We start from the raw sequence: 23,912 nt of genomic DNA on the forward strand, positions 1-23,912 counted from the left end.
CTTGGATTACTTTTAAAAAAGACAACTGTCCCCCAGCTGACGTGGCTCAGTGGTTGAGTGTCAACCTATGAACCAGGAGGTCATGGTTTGATTCCCGGTCGGAGCACATGCCCAGCTTGCAGGCTCGATCCCCAGTGTGGGGTGCGCAGGAGGCAGCCAATCTATGATTCTCTCTCATCATTAATGTTTCTATCCCTTTCTCCCTCTTCCTTCCTCTCTGAAATCAACAAAAATGTATTTTAAAAAAAGACAACTGTCAAACCTTTCCTCCCTGGCAAATTTGCAACAGAATTTTAACACTTGCCATTATTTCCATTATTTGTAAGTAAAAGCTACATTTACAAAAGACTATGAGGTGAATACACTCAAGAACTGGTCTTAGTATTCAGCATAAAATGGACTCATGATTGCTGTAAATTTTGAAAGTTGGAAAGTCATTATACAAATTTAATATTTGTAATCACTACCTCCATTCTTGGAAGTGGCTGCTTGTGTTTCTCTGTAAACCATAACAAAATCAGTTCAAAGGCATGAGAGGCATAATTAGATTTATATTGAAAATTTTGCTTGGGGTTATACAATTCAAAGTATACTAAATATGGTTTGATTTCAGTGAAATCATATTTCTGAATCACAAAATTATTCCCTTTGATTTAGAAAGCTGGCAGGCTAATATCTATGGGGGAAAAATCTAGCACCTGGCTATGCAAGTAACACTTATGAAAATGTGAGGAAAAAGAAGCTGCTGTAAAATAAAACCCCAATTAGCATGTCTGTTATCAAAATATGAACCTTTACAATTCTTCTAAGTAAAAATTAAACTAGAGGAATCAATGAATTACATTTTTGTCTTTTAATCAACACTAAAAATATATACCTATTAGCAGATGTTAGAAAGATACATGATCACAGAACTCAGCACCTCATGATTAAAACATTAAGTAATTATATTAGTTTTATTAGAACCATTCATGTCATTTTTCTTCCAAATATATTAACTAACAACAGTTGTGAAATTGTGAGGCTCAAAACTGTATTAACATGGGGAAAGTAAACTAATTTTGTTCTCCATTTAGATGGTTGGCAATGAGTAAAAAGAATTACAATTAAGTGACTAAATTTTCAAGGTAAGTATGAAAATAAACTGAGATAACCATAAATTATAACTGAAAATATAAACACTAGCAGGCTAAACACATTAGACAATAAATCAAGATCTGAATTCTAGTAACTTATTGGCTATAACAAATCCTAGGCAAATCCATTTAATTTTTCTGAGTTTTAGTTTCCCTGATATATAAAATGAGAATAATAGTCCTGTTTTATAACCTCACAGGAAATGGAAATTATACATTAGAAAGAACCTTCTGATTGTAATGCTTTGAAAAAGGAAGACAGTGAATCATATCTATGGCTAGATTTGGAGATTTTGCATGAAGTTTCACCCAAACAGCTTTGCAACACATTTAATTATAAACAAAAGGATAATCTGCTACATTTTGAAGTCAGATTCAATGTTCGTCAGTACTTAAATTCTTCAGAGCAAAAAAGATATCCTTTTTATTTTGTTTTAAAGCAATTTTTATAAGAATTTACATTTATTTGAACCAAACTTATGGCATGCCAGGAAGCAAGATGTTCCTAAAAGATGTTCTTTTTAAAAACAAGGTACCAAGTTGCTATCCTAAGATTTACCTCTCAAATAGTGATATTTATTTTATTAATTAAATCTTTATTGTTCAGATTATTACATTTGTTCCTCTTTTTTTCCCCCATAACTCCCCTTCAAACAGTGATATTCAACTTCTTTTTTTCCCTAGTGAATGCCTGAGAAACCAAATAGAAGTTAAATAACAAAAAATATATTGATATATTTATCTCTAATCTGTAACATAATATTACTATCTGTTCTCTAAAACTGTGCATCCAGAAATATGAACACATTGTTTTATAGTGATGAATTTTGATATAAAATGTAAATCGTACAATTATTAAATCATTATGTTATTGGCAATGTTGGCTCTTGGTTTTTGAGTTTGGCAAAGAAAGAATTCAGAGCCAAAAATTCTAGCACAAGAGAGTTTATCTATACTAATAAAAAAGTGATATGCTAATTAGACTGGATGACTAGACATCTTCTGGACGTCTGACTTCCTCCCTCACAAAGCCACGGTGGTGGGGACTGAGGCAGAGGTGGTTAGGCACGGTGGTGGGGGCCGAGGCAGAGGTGGTTAGGGGTGATCAGGCCAACAGGGGAGCAAGCAGTTAGGGGTACTGGGAGCAAGCAGTTAGGGGCGAGATTAGGAATGATCAGGCTGGCTCGGGGGAGCAAGCAGTAGGGGCCTGTGTGTGGGAGCAAGCAGTTAGGGGTGAGATCAGGCAAGACCAGGCTGGCAGGGGACCAGTTAGGGGGCGATCAGGCAGGCAGGCAGGTGAGTGGATAGGAGCCAGTGATCCTGGATTGTGAGAGGGATGTCCGACTGCTGGTTTAGGCCTGATCCCATGCAGTCAGACATCCCCTGAGGGGTCCCGGATTGGAGAGGGTGCAGGCCAGGCTGAGGGACCCCCCATGCATAAATTTAGTGCACCAGGCCTCTAGTTTAGTATACAAAGTGAAAGTACAATCGGGAGAAGATTCAAGTGGGGCTGCTCAGAGAATTGTCTTGTTCTTTTAGAAAAAAAGTCACAGAGGTAGAAGAAGTGAGTCAGCTGGGATACATGGACTCAGAAAACAAGTTACAGAGGCAAAAGAGGGCCCTTGGAGACAGGTTCAGGTGATTAGCCAGGGATAAGCTGCCACTGCCTGCTGCTCCCCTGGTTTTAAGTCTCATGGGGACACTTACAGTTCAGGAGAAATAAAGGAAAGATACACCCCTGAAGAAAGTGAAGGAGTGTTTTAGAGAGAGAACATGCACTGGGTCCTGTCTTAAGGGTTTTTATCTGTTTTCTAAAGGTGGGAATTTTAGGGGAGGTCTCAGGGGAGGATCTCAATAGAATATCCACCAGCTTTCCAGGTATGTTCTTTCAGGGCTATGGTACCTACTGATTGGTTGGCACCATGGCAGGGAGTCATTAGTTATTGCATCTAGTCCTGATGTCAGCCATGTCATTGCTTCATCTGTTTTTGCTGTTTTGCTGGGCCTGGAGTTGAAACACAACTGATACCTAGATGTTATCTCTAGTATGACCATAACCCTGTCTCTGTGGTCAACAGACCAGATGCTTTTTTCCTAAGATTATTTGATGCTGATCAGGACCTCATTGTCCTGAGGGCTTAATGCTTAAGGGAGTGGATGTGCAAGGGAGAAGGAGGCAGGTGAGTCAGGGTGCTGGACGAGGCCAGCTTGAATCAGTTGTCTCAGTTTCCCCATTCTGCTTGCCAAATAATTTTTCTAACTTCTTCTTTTTTTTTTTTTTTGCATTTTCAGAGATTCTTTAATCCACGGGCAGGGGAAGGTGTGAGGGCAGGCGAGAAATCATGGCGACAGGGACAGCCGCTGTCCAAGGGGGCAGCTGCCACTGAGACCCGTTTTGGGACAGAGCATGGAACCAACCGGTGGTACTCTTCTCTCCAAATCCCCCTCCATCTTGACATCTGCCCAGTCACCACATTTCGGTCCAACAAACTGTTTTTCTCCTTTGAGACGTGTATGGAGAGAGCAAGAGGGACTGAAGACAAGCGAGGGAGCGAACACTGGGATTTGCTGCAACACGTAATGCTGGAAAACGTGTACCTGTTTACAACCAGCACCCTGGAGATGCGGAGCGCGGCGCACGGCGGAGCTCACCCCTCCGAGCTCACCCCTCGGGCCCGACCCCGCCTCCCCACCGCCTCGGGTGCGTTCGTGACTGGGGGCGACCCGCCCTCCCCAAAGCGCCCGCGGGACCCTGAGGCTCCCCGCGCGCCGGCCCCCAGAACATCAGCGCGGTCTCCCCGGGACCCCCCCGCACGCACCCTCCGCGCTACCAGTCCCCATTTACCTCGGAGGCCCGGGTTGTCGTCTCTGGCCCGGATCTTTCGGATTTTGACCGTGCGCCCGCTCAGAGTCGACAGAACCAGACGCTGGCGCAAGAAGTTGCAGCCCGCGTAGCTGAGGGAGTGCGCCTGAGTCGCCATGTGCGCGCTCGGCGCCCGGGGTGAGGCTACTGCGGACTGGCGCAGGGTCGCACCCCCGGCGGCAGCGACAGCGGCGGTGCGACCGGGGTTCCCTCCCGCGGGCCCGCAGCCCCCCACGTGTCCATGTGGTTTCTTTTCTAACTTCTTACTATCCTGCCTCATTTCCATTTAAAATTTAAGGGCTTATAATTATAATTTAAATTTTTATTTAAAAAGTAAAATTTTAGCCCGGTCAGCTTGTGTGGCTCAGTGGTTGAGCATTGACCTATGAACCAGGAGGTCACAGTTCAATTCCCCGTCATGGCACATGCCCAGTTTTCAGGCTTGATCCTCTATGTGGGGCATGAAGGAGGCAGTTGATTGATGATTCTCTCTCATCATGGATTTTTTTTTTTTTTATCTCTCTCCATTTCTCTCTGAAATCAATAAAATATATTTTTAAAAAAGTAAAATTTAATTTAAGGTATATAAAATTTGTCTTTCAGTACATGCTTCTGGAAATGAATTAATAAAACCATTTCTAAAATGTGGCAATTTTCCTTCTTCACCAATACTTTCCACTTTTAACACATGCTAGTTTAAATTTATACTCTTTTACCATGGGCAAATTAAAAACTAGAATTCTCATGTTACTAAAAATGAGTATTAGGATATTTAAAATTTTAAGTATAGTTGGCATACAATATTATATTTGTTTCAGGTGTACAACATAGCGATTCGACATTCATATATTTTACAATGTGATCACCAACCACATTAAGTCTAGTAACCATCTGTTACCATGCAAAGTTATCACATTATCGATTACCTTTCCCTTCACCTTTGCACCCACCTCTTCATCCTACTCTATTCTGGCTACCATCAGATTTTTTTTTTTTATTTCAAGAAAAACTATTTTAAATATAATAATGTTACATGCAATAAACATTAATACCTCAAGAAAAACAATTTTAAATATAATGTTACATGCAATAAACACCAATTATTCTAGAAAAAAAAAATCTTACATATAATAATATTACATGCAATAAACATTAATATTTCAAGAATAAAAGGATTTTAGGTATAATATTACCCAAACTGTACTAACACAGTGTGATATCACAAAAGTTGTGATATAAAAATATTAAAAATCTGCAAATAAAAGGATTACTTCTATTATACTCTAGAATATTTTTCCTCTCTTGCTGTATTTTTGTTCATCAGTTTATATTGTTCATTATATTCCACAAATGAGTGAGATCATATGATACTTATCTTTCTCCGACTGGGTTGTTTTGCTTAGCATGATGCATTTAAAGTGTATTTTGTTGGATATGAATATTGCTACTCCAACTTTATTTTCTTTTCCATTTGCATAGAATATTTTTTTCTATCCCTTCACTTTCATCCTTTGTGTGTCTTTTGTTCTGAGGTGGGCCTCTTGTAGACAGCATATAGTTGGGTCATGTTTTTGTATCCATTCAGCTACCCTACACTGTTTGATTGGAGCATTTAATCCATTTACATTTAGTGTTATTATTGAGAGGTACTTATTTATAGCCACTTTAATTCTGTATGGCTAAGTTTCTCTCTCTGTTTCTTCTTCTTAGCAATCCCTTACAGCAATCCCTTTAGCATTTTTTGTAATGCTGGCCTGGTGGTGATGAACTCCTTTAGCCTTTTTTTTTATTTTGTCTGGGAAGCTCTTTATTTGACTGTCTATTTTGAATGATAGCCTTGCTAGATATAGTAATCTTGGTCTCAGATCCTTCCTTTCCATTACCTTGAGTACTTCATGCCATTCCCTTCTGGCCTGTAGAGTTTCTGATGAGAAATCAGGTGTCAGCCTTATGGGAACTCCGTTGTAGGTAACAGTTTTCTTTTCTCTTGCTGCCTTTAAGATTCTCTCTTTGTCTTTAATGTTTGGCATTTTAATTTTGATGTGTCTGGGGGTGGGTCTCTTTTGTTCTTCTTGTTTGGGGTTCTCTGTGCCTCCTGAACTGGTGTGACGTTTTCCTTTACCAGGTTAGGAAAGTTTTCTACCATTATTTCTTCAACACCTTCTCTACTCCTTTCTCCCTTTCTGCCTCTTCAGGCACACCTTGTATTCTAATATTGTTACGTTTCACATTGTTCCACAGCTCCCTTAAGCTGTCCTCCTGTTTTTTAATTTTATTTTTCTTTTTGGTTCTCTAATTGTGTGATATTTTCAACTCTGTCTTCTAATTCACTGATTTGATCCTCAGCTTCTCCTAATCTGCTGTGTATTCCTTCCAATGTGTTCTTTATTTGTGTTGTCATTCTTTATCTCAGACTGTTCTTTTTTCATAGTTACTATATCTTTTCTCATATTGTTCAGCATTTTTAACATTATTACTTTGAACTCTGTTTCAGATAAATTTCTTATCTCTGCTTCATTTATTTCTTCTTCTGGAGAATTGGCTAGTTCTTTCATTTGGGGGTTGTTTGTCTCCTCATTTTTGTTGTCTGTTTGGGTTTGTGACTATGTATTAGGTAGATCCTCTACACCTCTCAATCTCTAGTGCAGGACAGTGTTAAAGGCTGTTTCTGACTAATTGGATCAGGCAAAGACTCAAAACCTCCAGAGACTGCCTCTGTCTACAACAGTGGTTCTCAACCTTGCTAATGCCATGACCCTTTAATACAGTTCCTCATGTTGTGGTGACCCCCAACCATAAAATTATTTTCGTTGCTACTTCATAACTGTAATTTTGCTACTGTTATGAATCGTAATGTAAATATCTGATATGCAGGATGTATTTTCATTGTTACAAATGGAACATAATTAAAACACAGCGATTAATCACAAAAACAATATGTAATTATATATGTGTTTTCTGATGGTCTTAGGTGATCCCTGTGAAAGGGTCATTCAACCCCCAAAGGGGTCGCAACCCACAGGTTGAGAACCCCTGGTCTACAGACTACTAGGATTTTGACTTGAATTGCCCCCAGGCAATCGTCCTCAGGTGTGGCAAAAGTTTTTTTCAACAGGGTGGGGCAGTTGCTTCTGCCTGGAGGCTAATTGCTACTTTTAATCTCTTAAGTGGCCTCAGGGAAAGGTGTTTTCCAATAGGGTGTGTCAACTGTCTTCCCCCCAGGCAAGGCAAATGTCTGTGTGGGAAAAATGTTCTCTGCTGTGTGAGGGCATGACTCAGCCCAGAAAACTTGGGGTGTTTATCTTAGCTTTATCCCCTGAGTCTTCAGTCCTGGGTTCTGCTCTCACAGCTCCAGTCCACTTTACACTCCCTCTGCCAGAGCACAAGGTGGGTGGCTCCACAGGGAATTTTTGTGTGTTGGCCCTTTAAGAGAGTGCCCAAACTTTCAGCTGCCACTCCCTGGTAGACAGCACCTCACTGCTTTTCACAGCTAGATGTTATGTGCTCTCTGCTGGGGAGCCCAGCTTCGGGATTAGATCCCAGAGTTCTCAGTGGCACCTCCCACAGCTTAGATATCTTTCCGGGACTTCTGTGGGTACCTGGCCAGTACTTTTTCGCCTCTGCCCCTCCTACCAGTCTCTATGAGGTCTCCACCTTTGGTCCTTGGGTATCAGGTTCTCTCCTGTGAGTTTTCCATTGATTATTCATGAAGCCTTTCTGTATTTCAGTTGTAATTCCAGCTTGCTCCTGGGAGCATGTCTGTGCAGCATCCTCCTACTTTGCTGCCATTTTTCATCTCAACCATCAGATTTTTTTAAAGTCATAAAATAAATATATTAAAAATAACTTACTAAAGTTTCAAACAATAAACAAATCTGCATTTTGACTTAAAAAAAGAGGACAGGATTGTTTTTGAAAAGTATCTATTTAGTAACAATAAAAATAATAAAACAGATATAAAAGTATAGGAAATGAGAACTGGTTAACTACTAAATCCAACAATGTGAAAAAACTGTTAACTGTGTGGAATCAGAGTTCATAAAATATTACTTATTTACTTCCATATAATTGAGTATCTCTAGTAATAAAGGATATATGGATGCACTTCATTTTCTAGCCAAATGGCAAGATGTAAAGTCACATTTAATTCTTTTTGATCTTCTTGCAAAGAAAACAGAAAACCACATCATAAAGGTGGGAAAAGGGTCATAATATTTTATAACAGGAGACAAGGGACACTGCAAACAGAAGAAAATCTAAGTAAAACCCAGCAGAAGTGATTGTCTCCTTCATTCCTGGGGGACACAACCTTATCAATCACTTTACTTTTTGCATCACAAAAGTAAAGGTCAATATTATGGCTTATGGTTCCTAATACTGCACACTAATCTTCCCATAACACCATTTAATTGTTTCAAGCTGAGTATCAGGAGCTTTTATTTCTTTTCTAAAAATCCCAAAGATCTTTCATTTTCTGGTCAACAGAATCTGTGCATATATACCTGCTTGACAATGTCCTAACATGACAGGAGGACTTACCTTTAGTGAAATGGTGGAAACAATCTTTTGGCACTTAATATAAAAGTTTATGTTTTATTTATATTTAAAGCATTAACACATAACAAGCACAAAATTGATATTGAACCACAAAGCTTGTCAAAATGGGTTTTTAGGTTTCAGAATGCACTCTATGCGATTTTGCTTAGTTGAGGCATAAAAGCAATGTAGAATCCCATTCATGCTGGAAGACAGATTTTGTAAAAGGTAGATTTTTCTAGTTTAGCTACTGCATTTATTCATTTTACATATTTTTACACAGTCTGGTAAATCTGGAACTCAGACTTTTTTCTTTTAATTTATTTTCTGAAAAATGTAAATTCTTTTCAGCTATCCTCCCCCCCCTCCCCCGCCCCCCACCAGTTATAGAAGGATTTAATCCAAAATAACCTACACAAATGAAATAGTGCCTACTGGAGAAAAATTATCTCATTAAAGAGAAAATGAATAAAGCTAATGTTACCAACATGTAACTTTTAAAAATCAGACCTTCATGCTCTACCTGGTTTGGCTCAGTGGATAGAGCGTTGGATTGTGGACTGAAGGGTCCTGGGTTCGATTATGGGCAGGGGTACATACCCGGGTTGCAGGCTCAATCCCCAGTGGGAGATGTGCAGGAGGCAGGCAATCAATGATTCTCTCTCATCACCTCTCTCCCTCTCCCTTCCACTCTGAAATCAATAAAAATATATTAAAAATCAGACTTTCAGAATTCCTTTTGGTATTTTTTTTCATCACCAAGCACTAAACTAAGAATAACATCAGAGTATCATTAATGCCTTACCCAATATATGAGTAATTTTGTGCACTTTAAATAATGCACACTAGGATAAAATATAAAATCATTACAATATGTGCCATAAAAAATGGTCATGTGAAAAGAATGGATATCTTTAAGCATAGCTCATGTCCAGATCATTCAAGCTATGTGCAAGCATACAACAATAGCTTGAAATTCTTACTCCTCTAGTTTAAAAACTGTATTTTGGGGATGGCACAGTTTTTAATTTTAGAAGGCTTGGAAAGAAATGAAGAGGTGTGAAGAAATATTCTGAATTCCTCATGCACATACAACTGGCCTATTTCAAAAACATAATTCTTATGCCTGGGAACACTTCTATGATACACTTTTTTTTAGAATATTTTTCAATTCTTTTCCCCCCTTTATTGATTAAGATATTACATATGTGTCCTTATCCCCCCAATGTCCCCTCATCCCCCCAATCCTGCCCTCACCCTCACCCCCTGTTGTCCACATCCATCGCTTATGCTTATATGCATGCACACAAGTCTTTTGGCTGATCTCTCCCCTCACCCCCACCCTCCCCTACTTTCCCTCTGAGTTTTGAGCATCTGATGGATGCTTCTCTGTCTCTACATCTGTTTTTGTTCATCAGTTTATGTTGTTCATTATAATCCACAAATGAATGAGATCATGTGATATTTATCTTTCTCTGACTAATCTCACTTAGCATAATGCTCTCCAGCTCCATCCATGCTGTTGTAAATGGTAGGAGTTCCTTCCTTTTTACAACAGCATATTATTCCATTGTGTAGATGTGACAAAGTTTTTTTAATATATTCATCTGCTGATGAGCACTTAGGCTGATTCTAAATCTTAGCTATTGTAAATTGTGCTGCTATGAACATAGAGATGCATATATCCTTTCTGATTGGTGTTTCTGGTTTCTTGGGATATATTCCTAGAAGTGGGATCACTGGGTCAAATGGAAGTTCCATTTTTAGTTTTTTGAGGAAACCCCATACTGTTCTCCACAGTGGCTGCACCAGTTTGCATTCCCACCAGCAGTGAACGAGGGTTCCTTTTTCTCTGCATCCTCGCCAGCATTTGTTATTTGTTGATTTGTTGATGATAGCCATTCTGACAGGTGTGAGATGGTACCTCATTGTCGTTTTGATTTGCATCTCTAGGATGATTAGTGACTTTGAGCATGTTTTCATATGCCTCTCAGCCTTATGTATGTCCTCTTTCAAAAAGTGTCTATTTAGGTCCATTGCCCATTTTTTCATTGGGTTGTTTATCTTCCTTTTGTTAAGTTTTATGAGTTCCCTGTAAATGTTGGAGATTAAACCTTTATCAGAGATATCATTGGCAAATATGTTCTCCCATGCAGTGGATTTTCTTGTTGTTTTGTTGATGGTTTCTTTTGAGGTGCAGAAGCTTTTTATTTTGATGTAGTCCCATTTGTTTATTTTCCCTTCAGTTTCCATTGCCCTAGGAGCTGTGTCAGTGAAGACATTCCTTCGGCATATACCTGAGATTTTGCTACCTGTGGATTCCTCTAATATTTTTATAGTTTCCCATCTTACGTTTAAGTCCTTTATCCATTTTGAGTTTATTTTTGTGCATGGTGTAAGTTGGTGATCTAGTTTCATTTTTTTGCATGTGTCTGACCGAATTTCCAAGGACCATTTACTGAAGAGACTGTCTTGACTCCATTGTATATTCTTGCCTCCTTTGTCAAATATTAATTGAGCATAGTGGTTTGGGTCAATTTCTGGGTTCTCTATTCTATTCCATTGGTCTATATGTCTGTTGTTGTGCCAGGACCAGGCAGTTTTGAGAACGGTGGCTTTGTAATACAGCTTGATATCTGGTATTGAGATCCCTCTTACTTTGTTCTTCTGTCTTAGGATCGCAGCAGCTATTCAGGGTTTTTTGTTTGTTTGTTTGTTTGTTTTTATTCCAGATGAATTTTTGGAGAGTTCTTTCTAGATGTTTAAAATATGCTGTTGGTATTTGAATGGGAAGTGCATTGAATCTATAGATTGCTTTGGGTAGTATGGACATTTTAATGATGTTGATTCTACCAATCCATGAACACAGTATGTTCTTCCATCTGTTTATGTCTTCCTCTATCTCTTTTTTCAACGTCCTGTAGTTTTCTGAGTAGAGGTCTTTTACCTCCTTAGTTAAGTTTATTCCTAGGTATCTTAATTTTTTTGGTGCAATGGTAAATAAGATATTTTTTTTAAAATTTCTCTTTCTGTAAGTTCACTATTGGTGTATAAAAATGGCATAGATTTCTTGGCGTTAATTTGGTATCCTACTACATTGCCAAATTTATTTATTAGGTCTAATAATTTTTTGATGGAGTCTTTAGGGTTTCCTAAGTACAGTATCATGTCATCTGCAAATAATGACAATTTTACTTCTTCTTTTCCAATTTGGATGTCTTTTATTTCTTCTTGTCTGATCGCTTTGGCTAGCACTTCCAGTACTATGTTGAATAGGAGTGGTGAAAGTGGGCATCCCTTTCTTGATCCTGTTCTTAAGGCAAATGGTTTTAGTTTTTGCCCATTGAGTATGATGTTGGCTGTAGGTTTGTCATATAAGACTTTTATTATGTTGAGGTATGATTCCTCTATTCCCACGTTGCTGAGCGTTTTTATCAGAAAAGGACGTTGGACTTTGTCAAATGCCTTTTCTGCATCAATCGATATGATTATGTGATTTTTGTCTCTCAATTTCTTTATGTGATGTATCACATTTATTGATTTGCAGATATTGCACCAGCCTTGCTTTCCTGGAATAAATCCCACTTGGCCATGGTGTATGATCTTTCTAATGTAATGCTGGATCAGGTTTGCTAGAATTTTGTTGAGGATTTTAGCATCTATGTTCATCAGGGATATTGGCCTGTAATTCTCTTTCATCGTGGTGTCTTTATCTGGATTTGGGATTAGAGTAATGCTGGCTTCATAGAAAGAGTTTGGAAGTGTGCCTTCCTCTTGAATTTTTTGGAATAGTCTGAGAAGGATTGGCTTTAGTTCTTCTTTGAATGTTTGGTAAAACTCCCCTGTGAAGCCATCTGATCCAGGGCTTTTGCTTGGTGGAAGCTTTTTGATTACTGTTTGAATTTCATCAGTAGTTATTGGCCTATTCAGGTTTTTTGATTCTTCCTGATTGAGTTTTGGAAGCTCGTATTTTTCTAGGAATGTGTCCATTTCGTCGAGATTTTCCAGTTTGTTGGAGTAGATTTGTTCGTAGTATTTTTTGACAATCCTTTGTATATCAGTAGGGTCAGTTGTAACTTCACCTCTTTCATTTCTGATTTTGTTTATTTGGGTCCACTCTCTTTGTTTCTTGGTGAGCCTGGGAAGAGGTTAATCAATCTTGTTAATCCTTTCAAAGAACCAGCTCTTGGTTTCATTGATCTTTTGTATTTTTTTTTTTTTTGGTCTCTATGTCGTTTATTTCTGCTTTGATCTTTATTATTTCCTTCCTTCTGGATACTGTGGGCTTTTCTTGTTGCTCTCTTTCTAACTCTTTGAGTTGTAGAGTTAGATCATTTATTACCAGTTTTTCTTGTTGTTTTTTTTTTGAGGCAGGCTTGTAGAGCTATGAACTTCCCTCTCAGGACTGCTTTCATTGTATCCCATAGATTTTGGATTGTTGTGTTTTCATTGTCATTTGTTTCCAGGATGCTTTTTATTTCTTCTTTGATTTCTCTGGTAACCCAGTCATTTTTTAATAGCATGCTATTTAGCTGCCAAGTGTTTTATTTTTTTCAATGTTTTTATTGTAGTTGATTTCTAGTTTTATGTCATTTTGATCTGAGAAGATGCTTGTTATGATTTCTATTCTCTTGAATTTAAAGAGAATTTGCCTGTGTACTAATATATGGTCTATTTTTGAAAATGTCCAATGTGCACTGGAGAAGAATGTATATTCTATAGCTTTGTAGTGAAATATTCTGAAGATGTCAATTAAGTCCATCTGATCTAGTGAGTCATTTAGGATTGCTGTTTCTTTGCTGATTTTTTGTTCAGAGGATTTATCCAGTGTTGTCAGTGGGGTCTTAAAGTCCCCTACTATGACTGTATTGCTATTGATCTCTCCCTTGATATCTTCCAGAAGCTGTTTTATGTATTTGAGTGCTCCTGTATTGGGTGCATGTGTGTTTACCAGGGTTATATCTTCTTGCTGAATTGCTCCCTGTAGTATTATGTAGTGGCCTTCCTTATCTCTTGTTATGGCCTTTACTTTGTGGTATCTTTTGTCAGATATAAGTATCACAACCCCAGCTTTTTTCTCATTTCCATGTGCCTGAATTTTTTTTTTCCATCCCTTCACTCTCAGTCTGTGTGAATCCTTTGTTCTGAGGTGGGTCTCTTGCAGAGAGTAAATATATGGGTCTACCCTACGTCTTTTGACTGGTGCATTCAGCTACCCTACGTCTTTTGACTGGTGCATTTAATCCATTTATGTTTAATGATATTATTGATAAGTACTTGTTTGTGGTCATTTTTATTCTTAATGTTTGTGTTTCTTCTTGTCTTTCTGTTTCGTCTTTTTTTTACAGCAGTCCCTTTAGCATTTCTTGCATTGCTGGCTCAGTGGTAATAAACTCTCTTAGCCGTTTTTTGTCTGTGAAGCTCCTGATTCCACCTTCAATTTTGAATGATAGCCTTGCTGGGTATAGTATTCTTGGATTCATTCCCTTGCTTTGCATCACTTTGTATATTTCATTCCATTCTGTTCTTGCCTGGTTTGTTTCTGTTGAGAAGTCAGCTGATATTCTAATGGGAGATCCCTTGTATGTAACTTTCTGTCTCTCTCTGGCAGCTTTTAAGATTCGTACTTTGTCGTTGGTGTTTGCCAATTTAATTATGATGTGTCTTGTTATCAGTCTTTTGGGGTTCATCTTGTTTGGCACTCTATGTGCTTCTTGGACTTGTGTAGTTTTTTTCTTGCCAATATCGAGGAAGTTTTCTGTCATTATTTCTTCACACAGGTTTTCTATTCCTTGCTTCTCTTCCTCTCCTTCTGGTACCCCTATTAAATAAATGTGTCGTTTTGTGTTGTCCCAAAGCTCCCTTAGGCTCTCCTCTTGCTTTTTAAATCTTCTTTCCTGTTGCTCTTGTGTTTGTGTGTTTTTTTCCTACCTTGTCTTCTAATTCGCTGATGTGGTCCTCAGCCTCTTCTAGTCTGCTCTTTAAGCCTTCCATTGTGTTCTTTATTGCAGCTATGTTGTTCTTCATTTCCTCCTGGTTCCTTTTCATGTTGGTGAAATTCTCATTCAGCTCCTTATAATTCTCATTGAGTTGTGTGTATTTGTCATCCCGCCGTTTGAGCATCCTTATAACCAATACTCTGAATTCTTTCTCTGATAAGTTAGTAGCCTCAATTTCATTTAACTCCCTTTCTGGTGATCCTTATTTTTCTTTCCTTTGTGGATTGCTTTTTTGTCTTTCCATGTTTTGCTGTAATGTTTTAATTGTAGCTCTGATTGCTTTGCTACCCAGTTTCTTTAGGGTATGTTGCTACTGGTGTGACCTCTCAGGTCTCCTGGGCTTGGTAGTCTAGTGTAGTTCCCTACTTGAGCTATTTGGGTTCTCTTGTTGTAGGCCTGCGAGCTGGAAAGGCGCAACTGAGGTATCTAGAACTCACCAGCCATTGAGGGGGTGTCCCAATTTTTGCTGTCTTGCACCCTTGGTTGAAATCATGCGTGCACAGCGGGGACTCACAGTGGCACCCAGGAACCGTCTGTTGGGATGGTGGGGCTCAGGATGCCCACGTTCTAGAAAGGCTGACTGTGGTGTCCAGAGTTCTGTAGGTGTGGGGTGGGAAGACTCAGCTTTTGGTGCTGCCACCGTGGTTGGATACACGCGATCCCAGCCGCAGTTCACAGGGACACCTGTGGTGTGTTTGCCAGCAGGGTGTACTGACACACTCTGAAGGGCCCTGGCACTGAAGCCACTGGATTGCAGTGTCTGTGCGCAGGTATCTCAGAAGAGGGTATTCAGCATTTCTACAGCCCAGCAATGCACTCCTGTTTGTTTAAGTGCGTGTCCAGGGGGCTTACAGTGGGGCCCCAGGGCTGCCTGTGGAGCGGTGGTCTTGGGAGACCTGCATGCTGGAAAGCATGCAACTGTAGTGTCCAGAGTTCTGCAGCTGTGGGGTGGGGAAACTCAGTTTTTGCTGATGCACCTGTGGTGGACAGGTGCGTGTTTCCAGTGGTGGCACACAGGTGCACCCACAGTGAGTTTGCTAGCGCAGGCACACTGAAGCACTCTGAAGGGCCCTGGCACGCTTAATTGAGGCGTCGTTGGGCAGGTATCCAGGATGGGTGAATTCAGAATTTCTGCTGCCCAGGGGAGTGCATCCCTATTTGTCCGTGATTGGATCCAGTGGAGGTTCACTGCGGCTTCCCAAAGTGCCCTGTGGATAGATGGGCTCAGGGGGAATGAGCAACTGTGGTAGTGCGTTTGCCTGGCACTGAGCTCTGACGCAATCTGAGGGGCCCTGACACTGAAGGGCCCTGGTGCTAAAATTGTGCAGCTGGGTGTGTGGGGGCAGTTATTCAGGCAGAGGGAATTCAGAATTTCTACTGGGGGGCAGTGCGCCTGTGTCTGAACAAAATCACACCCAGCTGGGGCTCACAGTGACCCCCAAGAGAAGTCTATGGAGTGGTGTGCCTCAGAGACCTGCACGCTGGAGACAGGGGAATGCAATGGCGGAGGTTTGCTGCTGGGGAGGGGGAAGTTTTACTTACTGCTGTGGGCGAGGTGCACCTTTGGAGGTGGAGATCCCAGGGTCTGAGAGTCTGCGGATTTGGCTGCAGGATTTTGGCTGGAGTGGCTGCCAGGTCGTGGGCAGTGACCAAGGCCTGTCTGGGTGGTTGTGCTGATGAGTTCCTAAAAGAGGCCGCTGTCCACTTTAATTTTTTTTTAATTAAATCTTTATTGTTCAGATGATTACATTTGTTCCTCTTTTTTCCCCCCCATAACTCCCCTCCTCCCAGTTCCCGCCCCACCCTCCGCCCTCACTCCCCAGCCACTGTCCTCATCCATAGGTGCACGATTTTTGTCCAATCTCTTCCTGCATCTCCCACACCCCTTTCCCCCCCAAGAATAGTCAGTCTATTCCCTTTCTATGTCCCTGATTCTATTATAATCACCAGTTCATTCTGTTCATCAGATTATTTATTCACTTGATTCTTAGATTCACTTGTTGATAGATGCATATTTGTTGTTCATAATTTGTATCTTTACCTTTTTCTTCCTCTTCCTCTTCCTCTTCTTAAAGGATACCTTTCAGCATTTCATATAATGCTGGTTTGGTGGTGATGAACTCCTTTAGCTTTTCCTTATCTGTGAAGCTCTTTATCTGACCTTCAATTCTGAATGATAGCTTTGCTGGATAAAGTAATCTTGGTTGTAGGTTCTTGGTATTCATCACTTTGAATATTTCTTGCCACTCCCTTCTGGCCTGCAAAGTTTCTGTTGAGAAATCAGCTGACAGTCGTATGGGTATTCCCTTGTAGGTAACTGAGTTTCTTTCTCTTGCTGTTTTTAAGATTCTCTCTTTATCTTTTGCTCTTGGCATTTTAATGATGATGTGTCTTGGTGTGGTCCTCTTTGGATTCCTTTTGTTTGGGGTTCTCCGCGCTTCTTGGACCTGTAAGTCCATTTCTTTCACCAGGTGGGGGAAGTTTTCTGTCATTATTTCTTCAAATAGGTTTTCAATATCTTGCTCTCTCTCATCTTCTGGCACCCCTATAATTCTGATGTTGGCACGCTTGAAGCTGTCCCAGAGGTTCCTTACACTATCCTCGCATTTTTGGATTCTTTTTTCATTTTGCTTTTCCGGTTGGGTGTTTTTTGCTTCCTCGCATTTCAAATCATTGACTTGATTCTTGCGCTCCTCTGGTCTGCTGTCGGGAGTCTGTATAATATTCGTTATTTCAGTCCATGTATGCTTAATTTCTAGTTGGTTCCCCAATATAACATCGAGGGTCTCATTAGTTTTCTTGTAGATCTCATTAAGTTTATCGGCGGCTTCTAAACAGTTCTTGAGAGACCTTAAAAGTGTGGCTCTGAACTCTATATCTTCCATTGACAATTTTGTCCTGTTTCTTTGTCTCCGCATTTTGTTATGCTTCCTTGGTGCACCCCCTAGTGGTCTTTGTTCACAGTCTTATAGTTAAACCTTGATTGTTGTAGCTAATACCAGGGAGGGTTTGACCTCCAGGCCAAGTGGCTATGAGAATCAGCTGTGTCTGCAGTGAGAGAACTTCTGTCCTCTAGGGAGGTGCTAATCTAGCCTTTGCCTGAGGCTATCCGGCAAATGCCTCTGTGCAGGGCTTGGGCGGGGCAGGTCGCACAGGATCAACATGGTGGGCCGGAGAGAGCAGTTATGGCGGCTCTCAGTCCTGTCCCCAGGGGCTCTGCCTCTCTGAGTCCCAGCACCAACAGCAAAGCTCGGAGAGAAAGCTGCACTCGCTCTGACCGAAGCCAGACAGTCCCGCTTCTCCCGTTTGAGTCTGGGTCCCTAAAGACTCGCCCGGATCTGGAGCTCAGAGTCTGCGACTCCCTCCCGATTGAAAACGCCAACCGCGCCCTCCCTCGCCAGCCCGCTCCGCGCCCTCCGCACCTCAGAATTTGACTTCAGCACTGCGCCTCCTCTGAGTGTCCGTATGCGTTTCTCTTTCCTCCTAGTTGTAGGACTTCCACTCAGCCAGCGTTTCTGTGGTTCTGGGTGATGTCCGTTCCATTTTTTAGTTTCACTTTTGAAGTAGTTGTTCAAGGCAGCAAACTCCGGCGTTAACCTATGCCGCCATCTTGGTTCTCCTGGTTTCTTTATCTGTCCGCTTTCCACTTTAAGATGGCGTGGGCCCCGTGTCCGTGTCCAGCAATCCGGGGAGTGTCCACAGAGGTGGTAGTCTCTCCCTGTCTCAGAGATACTGGTCTGCCAGCCTCTGCTTCTCCTGCCGGATTTAACTATCCCTCCCTCACTCACACACACAATACACACATTCACACACTCTTCTTTTATCCCCTCACTCACTCACTTCCTATCCCTCACCTCCGTCCTGCCAGCCGCCATCTTTTTTCCTGACACACTTTTTTGATTATTTATTTTTTCTAGAATTTTTTAAACTTGTAATTCAAACTTTAAAAAAAATTAACCAGAATAAAGCTGGATTTAACTGCCCAGACAACAGCATCAAGGTGTTAGAGTAGGTAGCTATATATTAATAAAGGAAATGAACAAAAAGAAATCAGACAATATTTAGCATAATAAACTAGGGAGCTGAATTGGATAAATAAGTCTGCTTTGCTAGGAAACTGCAGCATTATTAGGCACCCCAGAGGATTGCAACATTGCCTCATCAAGGGGATTAACACACCTTACCCCCATAGGGAGAAAGAATTGGCTTTCAATCTCCCCAGGGTATAACCGATCCACTCACCCAGACTAGGAGGGGAAGGAATAAATAGTAAAGGGGAAATTACTCTACTGATCACATGCCAGTAAAAGCCAACACAGAACTGGGAGAGGTACTTCCACTTTGAGGCATGTGCAGTGGGAGCCAAGATGGTAACCATAAGGGAAGATTCTGGCCTAGGAAAGGGATCCGACTGGATAAGGGACACAGAACCCTGCAAGATCTAGCAAATGGACTGGTTAAGGAAGATCTAGCACCAGCCTATGTAGAATTAGGAAACTGATTGGCTAGTTTGAAGGAGGGCCTGGTTCTTCCCAAGCCTGAATATAATCCAAACTTAACAAAGCTCGCTCTCTTCTCTCTCTCTCTCTCTCTCTCTCTCTCTCTCTCTCTCTCTCTCTCTCTTTCTCCTCTCTCTCCCAGTAACACACACTCATCCTTTTTGTTCTTGTGTTCTCAGTGGTGTGGACTCCAAGCACAGCCCGGGTACCACAAAATGCAGTGCTATCCAGCTGGAGTGCAGCTAGGAACACAGACAATGCTAGCTGGATGAGGACAAGGACTGAACTGGACTGAACCAATGGCACAGAATTTCTGGACACTGACACTATTTCTGGGCCTGACGAAGACAAGAATTGACTTTTTCCACAGCAGGATGAACCTGGGACAGTCATTTGTGTTTCCTCCAGCTCTAATAAACCTTATAATTACACTGCTTGATTCCTGAAATGCTTTACTTGCAACACCACAAGGACCCCATTTCCACTGGCAAAGGAAAACAAAAAGAACAAGTTTTCCATGGGAAAGGTTTTAATTCACATTCTCTTTAATTTTAATATTGAATTTGCCACCTTTCCACAAACACATTATCATTTAAGAAGCTTTTATATAGCAATTTCTTTCAATTGAAGAAGACATTTATGATTAATTCATATAAAACAATTCCAAGCCTGACTGCTGCTTCAAGTGAATTATTCTAAATGATCAGTATAGGAAGGTACGACAATGAGGCCAAAATCTCACACCAAAGGGCTTTTTGTATCCTGAAAGTTATATGGTCACATACACTGAGTGGCCAGATTATTATGACCACCTGACGTTTGTAGGCAAATTAGCTATAATTTCATGCCGAAGTTGCTAGAGAGCCAGACCATTACAAATAGGGAATCAGGTTGTTTACCATGACAGTAGAAGTGATTTTTTTTCTGAAGATATGGGTAAACAATGCAATTTAACAGCCTTTGAACATGGGATGATTGTTGGTGCTCAGAGCCATGGAGCAAGTATCAGCAAAACAGACGAAGGCCTGTTTGAACACCTTTGCTGTCTACAGTTACCAAGATAAAATGTCTCCAATTCTCACAGGAACACAAGGATTGGACAGTCGAACATTGAAAAAAAGTCATGTGGCCCGATGAATCACGTTTCCAGTTGCATCATGCAGATGGCAGAGAATTTGGCGGAAACAGCATGAAAGCATGCACCCCACATGCATGAGTACAACCCTTCAAGCTGTTGGGGGCAGTGTAATGGTTTGGGGCATGTTTTCCTGGCATGATTTGGGCCCTTTAATTCATGTGGGACAACGTCTGAATAGTACAACATACCTAAGTATCGCTGCTGATCAAGTTTATCCTATCATGTTGATGGCGTATCCCAATGGAGATGGCTTCTTCCAACAAGACAATGCGCCATGCCACTGTGCTCGTATTGTGCAGGAGTGGTTTCAAGAACATGAGGGAGACTTTACCTTGCTTAGGTGGCCCCACAATCACCAGATCTCAATCCAATTGAGCATTTGTGGGACGAAGTTAAAAGAGCCATCAGGCAGCTGGTTCCATAACCATCAAATCTCACAGAACTGGACAGTGCTATTCATCAGGCATGGTGTCAGATTCCTCGCATCACCTTTCAACATCTAGTGGAGTCAATGCCAAGAAGAATCGCCGCAGTATTGAAGGCAAAAGGTGGTCCAATGAAGTACTGATGGGATGGGCATAATAATCAGGCCACTCAGTGTATTTTCTAATGTTAAATTACCCAGGGACTATCTCTACCTGCTTATTGTTATATGCAATGATTTGTCATTATACCTCTCAGGAGAGATATAAAAGATCTAAGGTCAAGAGGACAAATTATTGGTGGGATCAGAGAATGAACCATTACTCAGATGAAGAATATAAAAGTAGTAAAAGCAATTAAAAATTAAAATCTGGTGGCCTGGCCAGCATGGCTCAGTGGTTGAGCATCGACCTATGAACCAGGATGTCATGGTTTGATTCCCGGTCAGGGCACATGTCAGGATTTTAGGGTCAATCCTCAGCGGGGGGCGTGCAGAAGGCAGCTTATCAATGATTCTCTCTCATCATTGATGTTTCTATTTCTCACTCACTTTCCTTTCCTCTCTGAAATCAATACGAATATATTAAATAAAAAAATTAAAAGCTGGTGAATAGAGAAAATGGGTTAAACAATCTGGGTGAAACTGAAATATACGGATTTACAGTGGTCATGAACAACCACAAACTTACATTGGGAAGCTAATAAGTACCTGACCATATAGTACAAATTTTATATATACTCTCTCATTTAATCTTCACACAAGAAATTAAGTACTATCATCATTACTACTTTTCACATAACTGAGACTCAGAGAAGTAGCTTGCCTAATCTCACAAAGCCAGTGAGTTACAGACTTTGTATTCCTACCCAGATCTAATTTGAAAGCTTGTTTAATTACTCTGTACCGTCTCAAGCTAGTTCCCATGTTTTAGGGGGAGAATGAAGCAAATCTATACTAATAAGAGAGGAATATGCAAATTGTTCCGGAGGCCATCACAGTAACATTAACGACCAAACAGCAGGCTGCATGGGGCAACAAGGCCGGCAGGGGGGTTAGTGAGGGATGACCAAACGACTGAACAGCAGGCTGTGTGGGGTGACCAGGCCAGCAGGGGAGTTAGTGAGGGATGACCAAATGACTAAACAGCAGGCTGCGTGGAGCAATGAGGCCAGCGGGGGGGGGGGGGGGCAGTTGGGGGCGACCAGGCCAGCAGGGAGGCAGTAAGGGGTGACCAGGCTGGAGGGGGGGCAGTAAGGGGTGATCAGGCCAGTGGGGTGGGCAGTTGGGGGCAACCAGGCCAGCAGAGGGCAACAGTTGGGGGTGACCAGACCAGCAGGGGGGCAGTTGGGGGTGACCAGGCTGGCAGGGGGGGCAGTAAGGGGCAACCAGGCCACCAGAAGGGGGCAGTAAGTGGCAACCAGGCCAGGGGGAGGCAGTTAGGGGTGACCAGGCTGGTGTGGGGGGCAGTTGGGGGCAACCAGGTTAGTGGGGAGGGGCAGTTGGGGGCAATCAGGCTGGCAGGCAGAGGTGGTTAGGGGTGATCAGGCAGGCAGGTGAGCAGTTAGGAGCCAGTGGTCCCAGATTGTGAGAGGGATGTCCTGGGGATTGGGCCTAAACCAGCAGTCGGACATCCCCAGAGGGGTCCTGGATTGGAGAGGGTGCAGGCTGGGCTGAGGGGATCACCCCCACCCCCTGTGCATGATCTTCATGCACCGGACCTCTAGTAAAGTATAAAATACCTTTTAGAAGTTTTTCAAGACAGCAGCAGAGTAGGTGGATCTTTCTCGCACCTCCTCACAGAACTAAACTTGAAAATAAAACTGAATTAGGGAACATTCACCCTGAATTACTAACAGAAGACTAGTTGAAGAGGAGATTTTTAAACAATGAAGGGTAGAAACCACCTTGAAACTGGGAGGAAGGGCAGGGCCCAGCTCTCACTCCTTTGGTGGGTGGAGGGATATCTCAGCTGTAGGTGATTCCCTGAGAGGAGTGAGGCCTAAAACCCAGGCTGGGCTCTCCAGCCCAGAGCGCCAGAGCCAGGAATAGCTGCTCACACAGCATCCAGTGGTGAAAGGTGACAGGGCTTCTATCCACCAGGGAGAGGCCGAGCCTGCCTGAGATAAAGCTACATTTTTTTCAAGGGCTAGAGCACACTATTTTAGTTCTCAGCCATTCACCCTGGGCTTTGGCAGGAAGACGGCAATGTGGACTGGAGTTGCCTGAAGGGTGTCAAGAGTAGGAGTCACTGGGGGAGAGAGGTTGTAGGGCTGCAGCCAGGATATCTGTGCTGACTAATCCCTGCTGATATTGCTAAAGCCATCCCCCCACCCCACCCTGAAAGTCAAAAGCCACTCCCAAAAGCGGAAGCCTTGGGGAAAGACAAAAAACCCAGGATACATTTTGCCCCACCCTAAGGAATCCGGCTCAAACCACCCTCTGGTATCCAGCACACCCCACAGTTCATCTCGACCCTGCTGAGAAAGCAGTCTCAGGGAGCATCACTGGCTAGCTTTGGGCAGGGCCATTCCCTTCGCATTCCCTGGAACCTGGCTGGTGCTGCTTTCCTCTCACAAGAATGCTGATAGAATCTCTTGGCTTCCAACACACCCCACCAGCATGCCTATGAGGGATTCCACCTGGCCAATGATGGCTGTGTATCCAGACTATTTCCCTGTGGATCTCTCGAACTTTCAAACACAGTGCAGCGAGCCAAACAAGGAAAGCTTCTGAAATTGGCTAGCACAAATGTACCTCCTAAGAGGCCCGAAATCAGTGTACAAAATAGCCTCAGACAACATAGGGAAAGGATCCCAAGGGAAAACCTGGCAGGCACTAAAATCTGCCTGGATGAACTTCACTTTGTTGGTATTTTTTTTCATTATTCTTTTTTATTGCTTTGGTATTATTATTGTTATTATCTTTTCTCTCATTTCTTTCATATCTTTTTTAAATTTCATTTTATTGTTGACAGTATTACAGATGTCTCCCAATTTCCCTTCTTTACTTAACTCTGCCCCACCTCTACCCACCACCCCAGGTCTTCACCACCTGATTCTTTGTGTCTATTGGCTATGCATATCTATACTAATAAAAGGTTAATATGCTAATTAGGGCAGATGTCTTCCAGATGACCTTCCTGACGTCCTTCCGGACAAAGCCACAGCATCTGTGAGGGCAGCCGTGGGCGGCTGCAAAGGGCCCAGGCTCAGGCAGCTGAGGGCAGCCTGGCGCGTCCTTGGCCCTTCTCTAGGCAGTTCCCGGCACCCCAGGGTGGGTGGGCAGCCCGCTTGGCTGGGGGTCCCCAAGGGCCCTGC

The 23,912-nt window shown here is 42.0% G+C and overlaps 1 protein-coding gene across 1 annotated transcript in view; it reads right to left on the reverse strand.

The window, feature by feature from the left end:
• CHIC1 (cysteine rich hydrophobic domain 1) overlaps positions 1-23,912 on the reverse strand; it is a 122,522-nt gene that overhangs the window by 18,340 nt on the left and 80,270 nt on the right. The gene's annotated exons all lie outside the window — the stretch shown is intronic.

This window comes from Myotis myotis, unplaced genomic scaffold (assembly GCF_014108235.1).
Source record: "Myotis myotis isolate mMyoMyo1 unplaced genomic scaffold, mMyoMyo1.p scaffold_m19_p_4, whole genome shotgun sequence".
In the NCBI taxonomy this organism is placed as follows: domain Eukaryota; kingdom Metazoa; phylum Chordata; class Mammalia; order Chiroptera; family Vespertilionidae; genus Myotis; species Myotis myotis.